General features: G+C 35.7%; 1 protein-coding gene and 1 pseudogene across 3 annotated transcripts in view; both read left to right on the top strand.

The window, feature by feature from the left end:
* Positions 1-17,683, top strand: part of ARHGAP24 (Rho GTPase activating protein 24) — an 87,807-nt gene that overhangs the window by 35,109 nt on the left and 35,015 nt on the right. Inside the window, exons 1-2 of one of the 3 annotated variants that reach the window (XM_051963761.1) lie at positions 10,652-10,925; positions 16,805-16,925. The exons of 1 other annotated variant lie outside the window; for it this stretch is intronic. The gene's annotated coding sequence lies outside the window, so the exon portion shown is untranslated. Of the gene's footprint in view, positions 1-10,651; positions 10,926-16,804; positions 16,926-17,683 lie in introns of those variants that run through there. One more of the 3 variants, XM_051963760.1, reaches the window with a different exon arrangement.
* Positions 1,843-7,187, top strand: LOC127540601 (pyridoxal kinase-like; annotated as a pseudogene).

Genomic DNA, 17,683 nt, shown 5'->3' with positions numbered 1-17,683 from the left:
ATTTTGTTTAGCTCCTTATTGTCCACTATAAGCTCTCAGGTTCGGTCTGCCTTCCTCACAGTTAACAGAGGGTTTTTGCCAGCGGGTTGGTATAACAAAGTATTCCAGCTTTTTCATCTCTATTGCTAGATCAGAAATATCTATCATCTTCCACCCACTCCCCAGTCCCAGATACCCAATATTGTATAATGTTAACTACATCGATAACTCAGGTAACTCTAAGGGTTTCCATTTTGCTTTACCTAAACTGCCTAGAGATTTTTGAAAGAGTATGTCTGTAGACCAACCCCCCATTCCCATGGACTACATTGTAAGCGCCCTGAATGATCCAAATAAGGGAGGGAGGTATTTTGAAGGCAACCTCACGATTGGGTGGGGCTAAAGGGCCAGTCCTCAGATGTTTAATTTCCTGGTACAGTTTTACTATCATCCTCAGGCACTGACCATCAATTGCTTTCTTATCCATCCCACCTTTCTAGAACCACACCTAAAGCTCCTTCCAGGGGATGAATGATATTATCCCACTCTTCATCTCCTAGCAGGGCAGGTAGTGGGCTCTGTGACTCCTGCCTTCATTTCCTAAGTGCCTGATGATGTGCCACTGTACTCTGGCATAAACACTCGGACAGCATTTGCCTAAGCCATAACTGTCCCAACACCCTGCTCAAGTTTTACCAATTGATCAGCCCACAACCTGTATTATTGTGTGGTAGGGAGACTCATAATTAATGTCTGAAGCCATTTGAGGCTTTTGAGGCCACCAGAAGGCAGGATTTAATTGCTCCAAATACTAACTGGGCATAGGGTATGCCAGGCCTTGGTAATGCAACATAAATACAATTGATTAAATCCATTTCTTTTAGAAACTGTATTCCTTTCTTTGAAGACAGAGTCCCATCTCAAGCTGGCTGCAAGAAGAATTTGTCCAAGTCCAAAGAATTTTGGCCCACAAGTTCATTTCATTCTGGAAGCACAGTCCCCTCCTCAGTCCACCCTCAATCTAGGACCTTGGTAATGACCAAAAGGTGCAAGTTGGTACCTGCTTCTTCACACTATGTAAATATTTTGAAAAATTCTCTTTCTCTGTCTCTGTTGGTTTTTAGGCCTTTCCTTGACCCAGTACAAAGTTTCTCTAAATGTAGAAATATTCTGATTAGTACACCCTTAACCAGATTCCATTTGCAGTGTCTGCAGGCCTTTCCATTTTCTTATTGACCTAGGTAAGAAAAATGATGTATGTGATTTTTTTTCCCTTAGAGATTCTGATCAGGATTAGGTATGGAATCTTTATTCAAAAACCATCATAAAACCAGATCACTTAGCATCAAAAAACATTTTTAAAAATTGTATAAGTAAGGGAATAAACTAGATTGACTTTAAATTGAAATTGACTTTCTTCCAGCTCTAAATCTATGCTCCTATTTTATACTATCCTCTGATTTAGGTTTGTTAAGAAAATAATAATAGTTACTTAGTCCAGCAGAGCAAATAAGTAAATTTCTTTATCTTTTCTTCTTCTTCTTCTTCTTTTCTTTTCTTTTTTTTTTTTTTTTTTTTTTTTTTGCCAAGGCAATTGGGATTAAGTGACTTGCCCAGGGTCACACAGCTAGGAAGTATAAAGTATCTGAGGCCACATTTGAACTCAGGTCCTCCTGACTTCAGAGCTGGTGCTCTATTCACTGCACCACCTAGCTGCTTCATGAGTAAATTTCTTCTAGAAAACTTTGAAGCCGCTAATATAATTTTCAGCTCTAAAATTGTGGTCCATAATTATATGGAAAAAGAGAGAAATGTGTCCCTAGAATATTGACAAAAATAAAACTAAATGTTTTAAAAATAAACATGACAGTATCAGATTTGGAGTTTAGAAGCTAAACACATACTGCAGAGTCATAATGCATACTCCACAAATGACACCAGAACATTAAAGAAAGAGAAGGGGTAGAAAGTATTTTCTAATATTAGGACTCATTCTATTATCTTTCTTATTTTTTTAAAGTCAAAATGGGTTTGCTTTTATTTATTTAATATTTTCCCCAGTTACGTTTAAAATTTTTTTTAAATTTACATTTGTTTTAAATTTTTTTGAGTACTAGGTTCTCTCCCTTATCCCCACCCACAATTAAGAAATCACTTGTGAAGTTATGCAAAACATTTCTATAAAAGTCAAGTTGTGGAGAAAAAAACATAGTTACTTACTGGAAAAGAGATTTATACACAAAAAGACGCATTAGAGGTAATGGATATTCTTCATTCTATGGAACTGGAGACTGTAGTGATCACCAATTCTGACTTGCCAGCTCCTTCAGGCAACAACTACCTAATTGCTCTGGGAAGCTAGAGAAAGCAAAGACCACGTGGCACAAAAGTGGCAGAAAGAATCAAAGTGGAAATTCAGAAAGTGGATGCCATTTTTGTGGGTACAGGAGACTTGTTTGCTGCCACCCAAAACAAGGTGGACATAAGCATCCAAATAATTTCAAGGTGGCATGTGAAAAAACTGTCAGCCATGCTTCATGTTCTCCAGAGGACTATTGAATGGGCTAAAGCACAAGCTGGGAAAGGGAAGAAGCCCAGTCCAGCCCAACTGGAACTGAGAATGGTCCAAAGCAAAATGGATATAGAGAATCCAGAGATAATAGTAGAAGCCACAATGTTATAGAAAATATGACCCTGTCACTCAGTAACACACAATGTATTGATGTCTTTGTTTCCCTTCCTATAAAAATTGTAATGTCTGCCTGAAAGATGTGATTTAAACTTGATATTTTTTCTCTCACAAAATAGTGTCAAGTATCAGCAGATCTCTTGATCAGCAGATCACTACATAAAAAATATGTAGTGGCTATATTTGGATTTTATTTCCATGTTCAGAGAAAGATACCTTTCCCTTCAAAATGCAATTCCCTTCACTGTCTAGTGCCCTGGACAATATCACAAGAATGTCTATTTTAAAATCCTCAGCATTTAGATTTATTTGTTCATGGAATTAGTCTGGAGGATGAGTACTGGAAGACTGGAATTCCTTAGAGAAAGGCAGGTAGTATCTACAACATTATCACTCAGTCATTTGTAATGCCGATGGAGTTGACTACCTACTGTTTCTCACCTGAACAATTTGAGGTCCTTGGACACATTCGATTTTTTAAAAAAATTCTAGTAATGCTTTATTTTATTTTTCTTCCGTGACTTACTTTGGACTTCACATAAGACAAAGCATTGGGGGCAGCAGTCTTGTACTATTCTAATAACTGCCGTTTACCTCTTCCTTTGTTTCTGCTGTAGAGATAAAGGCAAATCTTTTTGCTTTTATCTTTATTTTTTTAAAAAACCCCTTCTCTTAAATTTCTGGGGAAGGAAGATGTTTTTTTCAAGATTAAGAAACGAAGCCAGCTAACTGTTGGGCCAGGACCTAATAAGTAGCTGCCTACCCATAGTTACAGTTCTCTTGCTGGTACCAGTTTGCTTGGTGTTTCTCCGTCAATACATGAAATCCTAACAAAGAGAATTTGTAGTGTTAGACTTTTTAATCATGAGCATCTTTATCTAAGAATACTAAGATGGAGGGCATAAGACACTGAAGAGTGTAGCAAGGATCACAGACTATTGAAATATTTGCAGGTGTTTTTTTCCCCTGGAAAACTAGTTTTTCTTAGTTAACTTATGTGAACATTTCATAGTATGCTGTCAAACACGCTATAATTACAATGTAGCACTACTGCCAGATAGTCACAAGTCTTTGTTCTACTTTCCACATTCTTGTCAAAAGAACTTAAAACCAGGAAGTTTTAAGACCAGCTACTGTATCTATCCTTAGACAAAAGGTCTCTTCTCAAAACCAGCAGCAGAACTTCAGCAGTTTGTTCTTCCCTGGTAGTGACATCTCTTTGTGTTAGAGAAGTCATCCATAGATTTGCTTCCTTGTTTGTTGGAATCATGGCTATGAACTTACTGGAGAAAAGGTCTGCCCTCCTTAATCCTCTCATCTGAGAAGAATGACTGATCCCATTGTCTTGCCTAGATTTAGAAGGTACTATTAGAGTTAAGGTGAATCGCATTCTAGGTGAATTATATATTCTTATTAACACCTTTAACTTATATCACCTGCTTAGCTTTCACCACCTACTTGTTGCAAGTCACTCTCCTTTTGTCTGTGGAGTAATCCTTTGTATAATTTATAACTGAATCTTATCACTTGACTTCTAAAGAAGTTGAGTAGTCTACTATGAAATAAGAATTTGTAACCAAGCTTATCAGGACCGTTTTGGGGTATATTTTGATGAGTGATGTTTCAGCATGTGAGTATTGATGAAAGGAGAACCAAATGTTTTCACATCACCTGACCTAACACAAATAAAAAAACCATTTAAGTTATGTCAGCAAAGCAGAATACATCCAGCCATTTGGGAGAATGATTTGGAACTATGCTCAAAAAGTTATCATACTGTGCTTACCCTTTGACCCTGCAGAATTACTACTGGGCTTAGATCCCAAAGAGATCTTAAAGAAGGGAAAGGGGCCTGTATGTGCAAGAATGTTTGTGGCAGCCCTGTTTGTAGTGGCCAGAAACTGGAAACTGAATGGATGCCCATCAATTGGAGAATGGCTGGGTAAATTGTGGTATATGAATGTTGTGGAATATTATTGTTCTGTAAGAAATGACCAGCAGGAGGATTTCAGAAAGGCCTAAAGAGACTTACATGAACTGATGCTGAGTGAAATGAGCAGAACCAGGAGATCATTATACACTTCAACAACGATATTGTATGAGGATGCATTCTGATGGATGTGGCCATTTCTAGCAATGAGATGAACCAAATCAGTTCCAATAGAGCAGTAATGAATTGAACCAGCTATACCCAGCAAAAGAACTTAGGGAAATGAGTGTGAACCACTACACAGAATTCCCAATTCTCTATTTTTGTCTACCTACATTTTGATTTCCTTCACAGGTTAATTGTACACTATTTCAAAGTCTGATTCTTTTTTTGTACAGCAAAATAACTGTATGGACATGTATACATATATTGTATTTAACTTATACTTTTACCTATTTAACATATATTGGTCAATCTACCATCTGGTGGAGGGGGTGGGGGGAAGGAGGGGAAAAATTGGAACAAAAGGTTTTGTAATAATTGGTGCTGAAATATTACCCATGTATATAACTTTGTAAATAAAAAGCTATAAAAAAAGAATAACTTCCTCTTTTCTTTTCCTCTTTTCTAAAAATCAATCAATTACTTACAGAGTTGGAGTTTGTAGAAATAGTAACAGGTGAAATTATCTGTTTTGTGAATTCTGCTTCCCTGTTTACCTTCATGTCTATGTAAAAGCACATGGTTCACCTACTTAATCCTTGTCTACATAACTGAAGCTTATTATCTTATCATATTTTATCCTATATTTCCACTTTATTTGTATATACTTGTATGCATTTTATTTTAAATATTTTTTGTCAAGGAATCTAGTAGGTGGCACCGTAGAGTGCTGGACCTTAACTCAGGAAGACTGTTAAGGGATAGGTTAAAACTCTGAGAGCCTCCACAGCTGTGGATCATAACATCGGAAGGAGCTGCAGGACAGCCCTTCCTGACACAGATGTTGCAGACTGGGAATGAGATAAACTGGAGGTAGAAGGAAGAGGAGAGAGGTCAAACAATGCAACAGCCTCTCAGAGAGATCAGAGAACAACAACTGCCTCTCACTCTCCTTGTATCATCCTCTCACAAGAGGAGATCCATCATTATATACCTCAATAACAATACGGTTTGAGGATGTATTCTGATGGAAGTGGATCTCTTTGATAAAGAGAGCTTTAATTGATCAAAGATGGACAGAAGCAGCTACACCCAAAGAAAGAACATTGGGAAATGAATATAAACTGCTTGCATTTTTGTTTTTCTTCCCGGGTTATTTATACCTTCTGAATCCAATTCTCCCTGTGCAACAAGAAAACTGTTCGGTTCTGCACACGTATATTGTATCCAGGATATACTGTAACCTATTCAACATGTAAAGGACTGCTTGCCATCTGAGGGAGGGGATGGAGGGAGGGAGGGGAAAAATCGGAACAGAAGTGAATGCAAGGGATAATGCTGTAAAAAATTACCCTGGCATGTGTTTTATCAATAAAAAGTTATTTTAAAAAATTTTTAAAAAGAGATAATGTTTAAAAAATTACCCAAGCCTGGGTTCTGTCAATAAAAAGTTATAAAAAAAAAAACAAACAAACAAACAAAAAAAAAAACAAGAGGAGATCCATTCTGAGTTACATCTCCAGCAGCCACTGTCAGGTGCCTCCCATGTATTCCAACAGCTCCCCCGTGTATTGTGTATTCCAACAGAAGACAAATTTAGATTTTACCTATTAAGGGATCCCCTGAACTTGTTATATTGAGTTATCATATTTTCTAGAAACAGGGGACTTAGAGTATGCAGGAGGCCCTGAATGTGTCAAGGAGGAATCTTCCCCCAGGTGTTGTTGCACCCCAAGCTGGACTCCCTGTGTGGCCTTGAGCAGCAAGACAGGAACCAGCCTTTGTGTGCCAAGCTGGGATAATGCTTGTGCATCTGGGATTCTTTGCAGATAAGCGGACCTGCTATCTTCATAGTCTAGCAATTCCCAAGGGAAAAGAATGAGACTTTTGCCATCGCCTTGCTCCTCCCCTTTTAGAAGGGATTACTGCCTCTTTGCCCCATGATCTTTTCTGTTTTCTCTTTGGTCCTGCTATTATAAAAATGTAAATTTCTGTAAAGGCTGTGAATCCTTTGGGTTCTACATGCATGTTCATTTCTCTTGAAAACCTAATTTTCACATAAATCTTATGGTGTGATTACTTTTTAATAGATACTGATAAGTCTGCCTCAGTTTCCTGAGATAATATTACTTACCTCCCAGGGTTGTTAGGATAACAAGAGATAATATCTCTAAAGTGCTTTCTAAACTTTATTTTTCCATATAAATGCTAGATATTGTCACCATCATTATGTTATTCTGTACTTGATAAACATTTTTAAATTATTTTCAAAACATATAAATGGATAATTTTCAATATTCATCTTTTCAAAACCTTGTGTTCTAATTTTTTCCCTCCATTTCTCCCACCCCCTCTCTAGATGGCAAGTGATCCAGTATATGTTAAATATGTGCAATTCTTCTGTACATATTTCCATAAATATGAGCATGAACATTTTTGTACCAAAAAAAGAATATGAAATTACCTCTCTATTGCCAACAACTCATTAAAAAATCCTTCCTCTGATGTAAACTATGTCAACTTGGGCAGTGTAACAGATTATTAATGAATGTCTTCTAATCACAGTATAAATTTCTGTATCCCATTCAATACCAAAAGAACTAACATATAACTGCCATCAGGATCAATCATACAGAGACCAGTAAAACTCAACTCTATTTATAATTCCTTTGCAACCAAGCAGAGGTTATAGGGTGAAGGTGAGAGTCCTTTTGAAAACAACAAGGGAAAAGAGAAAGCATTTTCTAGTATTAAATAGGAGATGATGGGAGAGAGTGATTTTACAGTGTCTTTGATCAGAAAAACTTGCTTTTGAAGGAAAATAAATTTCCATTAATTTAGAAGAAAAGAGAAATACTTTCCCCAAAAGCAGTGACTTTCAGAATATTAAAATTAATGGAATTTATTTTGGGAAGTGCTATAGGTCCTCATCACCAAGGATTTAATTGTTCAGTAATCCTCATCCATGTGCCTCTTGAAGGATGAAGTAAAATCTGCAGTTGTGATTCAAATCTAGAAAGCATCAGTTAGGGAGACAGTATGGTACAGTGAGCAGAAAGAACACTGCCTGGTGTCAAAGGACCCGGCTTCTGATGTGATCTTGGCAAATAATTTAACCTCACTGAAATTCACTTTCCTCATCTGTAAAAGGAGTTCGGGACTGCTTTTGCTTTTCTTTGTATCCTAAAAGCTCGGCATATCAAATACACTGTAATTGCTTAATCTTTTATTTGACTGTTAGAAGTCTTCTGAAATTCCTGCTAACTCTGGGTCCATGATCCCCCCCAAAAAATCCATAAATGTGTGCATACATATGTGTACATTTGTGTGTGTGTGGGGGGTTGTGTTATGTTGTATTAAATACCTGTTGTGTCCTGCTTTCTAGAGCCCCCAAGTTGGGGTTACAAAGTGTACCATTGCTTTCTAGAGCCCCCACACTGGGGTGATTAAAATATACCTTCTTAGTGGAGAAGTGATGAGGTGGGACTCCCAAGGATGGTGGGAAGATGGAGTCCGTTTATCTCAAGGACTTTCCCTTTTATATAATATAACAGAAACAACACTGAGCCTATAGGACCACATAAACAATTTGTTATTGTACGTAGTTTGCCACCTGGTTATCACTGTGCTTCAATCTCACCACAGGTTGTCACCACCCCTAACTTCTCAGGAAGGCTGAGAGCCCTTAGGGGAGATGGGGAGCTGAACCAGACATCGTTAGCAGGTTCTCTCTGCGCTGAAGGGTCTTATACCTTACCCAGAGTTTCCCCACTGTCTGTGACTCTCTACAAATACCCTAGTTTGGAAGGAACCAGGGTTTGGTTTTTTTATTTGTTTTGTTTTTGTTTTCATTTTTTAATGAGTTTTTTTTTTTTAACATGGATATTAGGGGTGAAACAAGGGAAATTTTTTTTAAGTTAAAAAAAAGGCCATGCATATATTGATTTGGGCAAATCCTGTAATTCTACACTATTCTTTACACTAGCTATATAATCTGAAGAAAATGATTCAAAAAAGTTTCTTGATTTCTATTCCAAATGAGAAAGATGCAATCATAAATACTTGGGCCATTAGTACAGTATTAGCACAGGTGGCATTTGGTGACTATATCTCACTCTTTTGAGGATTTTCAGATTCACTGATCTTCTGACCTCCCCTTATCTTAGTCTCCATTTATAGGACTGTCTGATCTGAGAACCCTTAGTCCTTGGAATTTAGGATTTCTCCTAAATTCTCTTCCAGTCCTTCTTGGTAATAGAATATATACATTCACTTCACAATTTGGATATACCAGCATTTTTTTACTTAAGGTTAATAGTTTTGAGACTCCACTGATACCAAGAAGGTTATAGTTTCCATTTCTAGGTGATAGGGTCATGGGAGAAATAGCAGTGAGCCAAGAGATAATAAAAGAGTCTGTCTCAAATGTGCCAGCACCGAGAAGCTCCCACCAGCCGCACCTGCTCTGTCTGCTAGCCTCAAAGGGCCTTCATTTGGAGCTGCCTTCGGACAGTAGAGGAAAAGCCTTTTCGTTCACTTAAAAGCACACAGCCAGGTATTGACTCTGTTTGTCTAGTATTTTGAGGGATTTTGTCATCTTTTATTTAGGAAATGATTCAATTTATTTGGAGCCCTTATTTGTGATCATACCATTCTAGAGCCTGTCAGATTTGGTATTCCAGGCTGGCCAGAGTGGTATAATTAACTGCTGTTGTCAAATGATATATCTGTTCTATATTGAGAATGGGCAGGCTAACTCAAAAGTGTCTTCAGACTTCTTCATATATAAGTTGTGATTCTGCTCCGGAATAGAAACTCAGTATGTTCTTGGCTTCCTCTACGCGTGAAGTGAAAAACTTCTTTGTTTAAGTTTGCAAACATTGAAAAAATATACTTTCTTTACTTTTCATAAAATTAAGAACAAAGTATATTCTGTTCCAGGGTAATTATAAATGTGGCCAGAAATACAGAGTAACTTTGCAAGTATGGCTGGATTGCTTATTTAGCGATGGCACATGTACTCCTAAGACAAATGATGAATATGTTTGTGTAAAATAGTGTTTTCTCAGTACCAGGACAAAATGGAGTAAGAAATGTGTCAGTGTCAGCCCACCAGTTTGTTACAATATCTAATTACATATAAAAAAAGTCCTCCAACAATATAAAGCATGAGACTTCTATACATTTTTTGCTGTGTTTATGTATGTAATAAAATATTCATAGTATATTGATATGACATCTAACAATATGTATGTCTGTGTATCTGTGTGTAAAATACATATATGCACAAGTATTTCTATAGATACACACATATACACAAAAACAGAGAGAGAAGGAAGAGGGAATGTAAATATTAAAAACCTCTGAGTGCAGCAAAGGAACAAATTATACTAAACTGAAACTAAGGGAAATGATTATACCTTAAAAATTACTTTAATTTCTATAGGTTTAATGTGTGTGATCCTAGAAGTATAAACTTAATTGAATAAAATGCCAACTTGAAACCAAATATGGAAATAATTTCTAAATTGTCTTACTATATGCAGTTCAGTTTAATTGAGTCGTGATATTGCTAAACATAATGAAAGTATTCTTTTTTTATTTTGAGTTTTTAAAATTATATCTTTTATTTGAATGGGCACCAGAAGTTAGCATAGCAGAATTCTTTCTGTCTTTCACATATATGTGTGTGTATGTGTATATATGTATACACATATATATACATGTATGTATATATATTTTATATAGTGTATATATACACTATATACATATAGTTATATGTGCATATGCATATATGTATATACAATATATAATATATGTATGTATACATGTATACATATATACATACACATATATAACTTTAAATTATTTTAATGAGCCTGAAGACAATAGGGAGCCATTGAAGTTTATTGAGTATGGGAATTACATAACTGGACCTGTGCTTTAGGAAAATCACATTAGTGGCTGAATGGAGGATGGACTGGAAGAGAGAGATGCAGACCCTTCAGCAGGTTACCACAATAGTCATAGCATAAAGTGATGAGGGCCTGCACCATGTCTGAAGAGATGGAAGCCTTCTGTTACAATGTTAGAATGATGAAAACTACAGGCCTTGGCAACAGATTGGAACTGGAGAGTGAAAAAATAAAGAGTCAAAGATAAAATGTAAGTTTTGTTTTTGTTTTCTGCTGAGGCAATTAGGATTAAGTGACTTGCCCAGGGTCACACAGCTAAGAAGTGTTAAGTGTCTGAGACCAGATTTGAACTCAGGCCCTCCTGACTTCAGGGGTGGTGCTCTATTCACTGTGCCACCTAGCTGCCCCTAAAATATAAATTTTAAGAAACTGGAAGAATGGGATTATCCTCTATACTAACAGGGAAGTTAGGAATGGGGAAGGGTTTGGGAAAAAGATAATGAATTCAGTTTTGGATATGTTGAGTTGAAGATGTCTACTAAACATTCATTTCAAGATGTCTTATGGGCAAAAAGCAAGATTGGAGGTCATCAGAGTTGGGGCAGGACAATTAAATTTGAGAATCATCAGATGGAGATAGTAATTAAATCCATAAGAGCTGATGAGCTCACCAAGGAAAGAAGTATAGAGGGAGAAGAGAAGACCTTTCACGACAGAATACTTGGAACATCCTTCAGTTAGAAGATGGGGTTTGACTGAGGATCCAGCAAAGGAGACAGAATTGGAATTGACAGATAAGTAGAAAAAGACCAGGAGAGAGAGGCCTCCCTTAAGGAAAAAGAACGTATCTTGTATGATAGCTTGGGGCAAAGTGAGAGGGGTACATGGGTTTGGAATAAAAAGCTGTTGTTTTATGCTCTAAATTTACATCTGCCTACAATCCCCTTCCCACCAAACACAAAATGTAAATAGAAAATAAATTCATTTTTCTAAGCAGATGAAAAATAAACAGAAATCAAGAGAATTTATACAGATTAAAATATGCCAGAAAATACAGAGTGATTAAGGTTTTTATGTGGGAGCAATCAGACATCTCAGCCGAACCCAGAGAGGGGCTTGATTTCACCCAATGAGAAATTCCCAGAAGTTTCTAAAGAGACAAGCTGGAAATTAGGGAAACATAGGTCTGGCAATTTCTAAAATCTCCATGTCTGTCTCTTCACATGTTTTGAATTGGTCCTAAAGAGAATCTGGAAGCATGTATGTCTTCTCAAGGGGAAAAAAAAAAAAAAAAACTGTCTTCTCCAAAGCTCTTGTACCATTTCTCTCATATTATCATCTTACCAACATTCTTTCCTCCAAATTAGCAGTGTTCTTTAACAAATACAATCTGCAAAGTTGCTCAGACTAAGTTAGAAATCTTGCTTACACTTAGAATTCCTAGTTTCAGTATTATGTAGGGGGAGTCTTGGGTTCTAGCAAAATTTATGGCGGTAGGGGGCAAATGTCCTATTAAGCATTCTTTTTATTGCAGTTTTGAATTTCTAATTATTTAATGATTGATGACAAAAGTAAAAGCTCTTTATAAATAAGCATGTTTGTCACTATGGAGAGTTGATTCCACCATGCCAAAGTTATGTGATTACGACTGGGAAGTTTTACTGAGTAAATTCAAGGAATTAAAAGGGATTGGCCAGAGGTTAGGCTTGAGAGTTGACTTCTGAGTGATTAGTGAGTCAGCACTTCCCCACAGAGATAGGTAATCAGTCAATTAGCATTCATTGAGTGCCTACTGTGTGTCTGTCACAATGCTATGAAATAAAAAACTCACTGCACTGATTCTTTGAAAAGCATAAAATATAAAGCAGTTCTACTCAAAAGGAGAAGGCATGTAACTATCAGAAGGAGACTAGAACTGCCCAGACTTCTCTCAAAAATCAAAATAAGTCTATTAAAAAATATCTATAAGAGTATGTATAGATTTTTTTTTTTAAACACAGTTCAAAGAAGAATTTTGGAGATGCTTAGAGCTAAGGTTAAAGTATTTTCTGATCAGCTTAGTAGTAGAATTTTCAAAAAAAACTCATGTGAATTTATGATAGTATGATTTCTAAACTGATTTTCAGATAAATGCCTCAAACAAATATGGAATATTTTCTACAATTTTTCTGTGTATCAAGTCATAACCTCATAAACACAAAACAGGGCAAAATAGGAACAATTAGTAATCTCCATCTGAGAGACAGCTGTGTGCTACAGAGAATGAACAAATGAATGAACATAAAAAGAAAGCAATGCAATGAAAATTAGACTAATACCTCTGTATTTGTTTTAATATGATAATGAAAAGAATCTCTAAATTTACCCTTCTTTTACTATTATTTTAAAGTTTTCCCTCTATTGTTTTTGGTAAAAGCTAAATTATTTGAATTGCTTCAGAATAGTATTCAAATCTTTTGATGATTCTAGAAATTTGAAGAAGAGTCTTTACTTCCCAGACTATTGACCAGTAGTCTCCCAAATATGTACAGATAAGCTATATTGCTTGCCTTGCCGTATAGAGGTGCCTTTTGGTCATAAGAAAATATGTATGTAAGAAGCCAGAATACTTGTCTACCTCCTTGGAAGTGTCTTAGTCTGGCAAATCAGACTCACACATATGTATGTATGTGTCTATCTATACATATATACAAAAAATAAATACAGAAATATAAGGTAATGGTTTGGGGATGGTAGGGAAGTATTAATAACTTGGGAATCTGGAAATAGTTGATTTGGAAGAGAATGCTTGAGTTGAACTTAGATTAAAACTAGATATTTATTTCATCCATGGGATAGGGTGGGAGGAGAAAGAAGAGGATGGAAAAGGGAGATGAGCTATCATATATGAGGAAAAGTAAGGAAGCTATTTTGGTCATGCTATAGGATATATGAAAAAAAAAAAACAAAAAACAATGGATAATAAACCTAGAGAGGCAGATTAGAGTCAGATGTTAAATATTTTTAGGTTTAAAAAGAGTAATTTGTATTTGACTCTAGAGATGTTTTCCTCATTGTTCTCTGTCATTTTCCTTGAACCTAAATGTCACATGTTCTTCCCTTGTTTTACAGTCATGTCCAACTCCTTGTGACTCTATTTGGGTTTGGCGTGGCTTGATTTTTTGTTTTTTTGGCAAAGATACTGGAGTAGTTTGCCATTCCCTTTTCCAGCTCATTTTACAGATGAGGAAATTGAGGTAAACAGAGTTAAATGAGTTGCCCAGGATTACATCATCTGAGGCCAGATTTGAACTCATTGCATCTTCCTGATTTCAGATCTGACTCTATCCAATCTGCCATCTAGCTGCCCTTTGTATGTCACAAGCCATCTCTGATTCATGATGTCTAAGACAAAACTGAGTAGCTTCCCTCAAAGCCTACTTCTCCTCCAAAGTTGCCTATTATTGTCAAGGTTACCACCATTCTTCCATTAGTCCCATAATCTCAGTATCATTCCAGACTCTATATTCACTCTTCACTGCCACTCATTGCTGAATTTTGTCATTTCTATATCACAGTATCTTTGAGCTACTCCTTTCCACTCATGTGGCCTTTGCTCCAGTTAAGTCAGTCAATCCATTAGCATTTATTAAGCATTTACTATGTGCCAGGCACCATACTAAGTGCTGGATATACAAGAAAGGGACAAGATAGCTCGTGCACTATAGGAGTTTACAATGTAATGGGGGAGACAACATGCAAATTAATTGTACATATAAAGTATGTTCAGGATAAATCTGAGATGTTATTGTTTGTCCTTTGTTCTCAAAGAGAGCAATGATATCACAAGGGCAATGTCTTGACTTTTGAGTGAATTGGATTTAAATGAAGTAGAAATATGCAAACTTATCAGCCTCATTCTCTCGTCCAGAATCATTGGAATCCAGAATCTTGGCAAGCAAGAGTCAAGGTAACTGGCAATCCCCCAGAATGCAGTGAGAGACTTTTCTCCTAAATTCAGTTTTGGACATATTGAGTTTAAGATGTCTACTAGACGTACAATATGAAATGCCTAATAGGTAAAAATGTGAGTTTGGAATCACGAGAGGATAATTAGATTTGAGAGTCATTGGGGTAGATATAATCATTTAATCCTTGTAAGCTGATGAGGTAACTAAGGGAAATACTATAGAGAGAGAGACAAGAACCCAGTACAGTGCCTGGGAGATATCTATAGGTATAAAGCATGACTTGGATCAAGATTTAGCAAAGGAAATTGAGAAGCAGTTAAAGAGTTAGTAGGAGAAGCAGGAGACTGTTGTCCAGAAAACCTAGACTGAAGAAAGAATCCTGGAGAAGAAAGTGATCAATAGTGTCAAAAACTGTGGAGAGGTCAAAGAAAATGAACATTGAGAAAGGACCATTGGATTTGGCAATTAAGAGAACACTAGAGATACAGCATGGCTGCCTATCCATGGCTGGATGGAGGGTCACCTACAAAATCCTCTCAGTATTCTAGGTAACCATCTAGGGTAATAAGATAGAGAAACGTTCTAACCTTCATTGGTTGAGGGAATTTCCTCACCTTGGCGTTTTCTGTTCTATAGAAGTCACAGGTCCAGGACCTATCCCAACATTTCAGGGATTATTGTCCATATTGGAAATATGGGAGATAGTCCTGATGGTTCTTAAGAACCTTCAACTCTATGGGGAGGGAAACAGCATTCTCACTTGTAAGTAAATATTTGTCTGTGTCTCTTTTCCTCCATACACATATGTATGTATATGTGTATATATATATATATAGTATGTGTACATGTATGTATATGTTTTATATATGTGTATGAATGAAAAAATACAATGAGTTATGACTTGTAGTAGAAGTGAAAAGGGAGAGTGTTCTAGTCACGAGGAGCTTGGAGCCTTTTGTTTTTTCTAAATTCTTTTTTTAGCCTTGTGAATTTTTTCCTTTTTAACTTTTGCCATTTATATAATTATTTTTTTTAACTACATTTTATAGATCACGAGCACTTCACTATTTTCCAGCACCTTAATAATTATAGTGGCTTTAGTTAATTATGGCCCAGAAAAAAACTTTAGTTGGAAAAAGGGAAAGTAATTTACCTTAATACCATAATAGGGAAAAGCCAAGTACATTGTAGTACATTGTAGTTTTCTTTGTTTAATTTTCTTCTGTTCCCCTTTTGTGGTATTTAAATATGTTTCCTAAAAGATGACTTAAGGAATGATTTTTTTTCTCTTGAGTAAAGATTTATTAAAGTTCATATATATTTGCCATGTAATAAGTCTTTAAAAATCACTATAAATTTAATAACTGTCAAAAACCATAATTAATCAAAGAATCCCATAAATTCTTAACATTAAGCAAAGATGACTCAGATAATTTAACAAGAAGTACATAAAAACATAAAATATTTTTGTGTTTTATGTTCCCTTCTACTTATGGGAGGTCCCTACTTCCCCTCCCCATTTCATTCTTATCCTCTCTCTCTTCTTTCCTTTTTTATAGTTGCAATCAAAGTATTTATAGTTATGGTTCTGCTAGTTTCACTTTGGAGAATTTTGTTTAGTATTTTTAGTATTGTATCCCTCATATAATTTTTAAAATATATTAAAATATTCTTAGTAATATACATTTATATTACTATTATAACTATTATTACATGTTAATAACATTAAATTTAATATGTTAAAATTAATATATAATTTATTCTATTATTTATTTTATATTTATTTTCTTTTACTTATTATATAATTTGTAATTTGTTGCAATAATGTAATGTATTCAACCATTATTTGAAGGATGTTTCTAATTTCTGGTCATTACAAATGGAGTTTGCTGCTCAAATTGGTCATTTCTAGGAAAATAGGTTTATTGATTGATTGTTGATGTCCTTTTAAGCATCTTTTTTTGTGAGTTTATAAGATTCAAGATCTTTTATGAACTAATAAGATTTAAGATCTGTTTTTTGGGACCTGATAAGATTCAGGATTTTTTTTCCCCTGCACCTGTGATATCATTGTGAATCAATCCCTTAATACCCTCACAATTGTGTTTCCTTCAGGAGAAGTCTTCTCTAAGGAAATTTAGTCTAATCCAGCTGCTTTTTCCATCTTTGTTCTCTTTAGTGCTATTTCTACCTCCTCTATAAGCACATCCAGGACTGTGAGTCTAACCCAAGAACCCCCTGGAGGAGATCCATAACAACTCAAAAGAGTTGGGCCTAACCATCCACACAGGAAAAGACAAGTAGGTGAAGAATACCTGTTGTCCAGATTTTGACATGTAGTGAAATGAAAAATCTATTGAGCTCATCTTTATTGTAAATCTATCTTGGACAGACATTGCAAATAGTGAATTTTAAGTAGTGAATTGGTTCTAGAATTAAACAGGAGGAAGATAGTAGTTTGGCTTGCTTCTTTTTGGAAATTACAGAATTTCTTTAGTGACCTGACATTTCTCCATGAAAAAGAGGCCTATTTTAAAAATAATCACATTGTAAAGTCATTGTCATATGGCTATGGGTCACAAGATGATGTCATCTTTGAAGAATTATCAATGAATGTCATTTAGCAATGGTAATAGACAAGGTGGGTGTGAGCAGACTGTAATAAGGAATTAGATATTTAAAAAAAAGAAAATGGGGTGCTTATATAAAATAAGGAACAGACATCATCACGGACAGTAATATTGTGATTGTTTTAACAGTATTCAAGGCTCCAAAAATATGAAAGGCTCCAACAGCCTGAGCAAATCCCCATGACAGACTTCCAGAAAAACTCAGCAAAAAGTTTAATAGGATGCACATAAATGTTTTGCAGTTCTCAGCATTGGTGGAAACATGCACATCAATGAGAACACAAATTCACAAAATATTTGTGTATTTAAATTGCGTTTGGGGAAGAATCACTGTGTTAAAAAGAATGACTAGTTGCCTGACATAGCATCTTGCCATATTGATGAAACAGAGTAAAGAAATCTGAGTTCCAAACCTGGGTGAGACCTTT

The sequence above is a fragment of the Antechinus flavipes genome, chromosome 6, assembly GCF_016432865.1.
Source record: "Antechinus flavipes isolate AdamAnt ecotype Samford, QLD, Australia chromosome 6, AdamAnt_v2, whole genome shotgun sequence".
NCBI lineage: Eukaryota > Metazoa > Chordata > Mammalia > Dasyuromorphia > Dasyuridae > Antechinus > Antechinus flavipes.
Note: the sequence above shows the minus strand (reverse complement) of the source record. Positions and strands in the feature narration are given on the sequence as shown.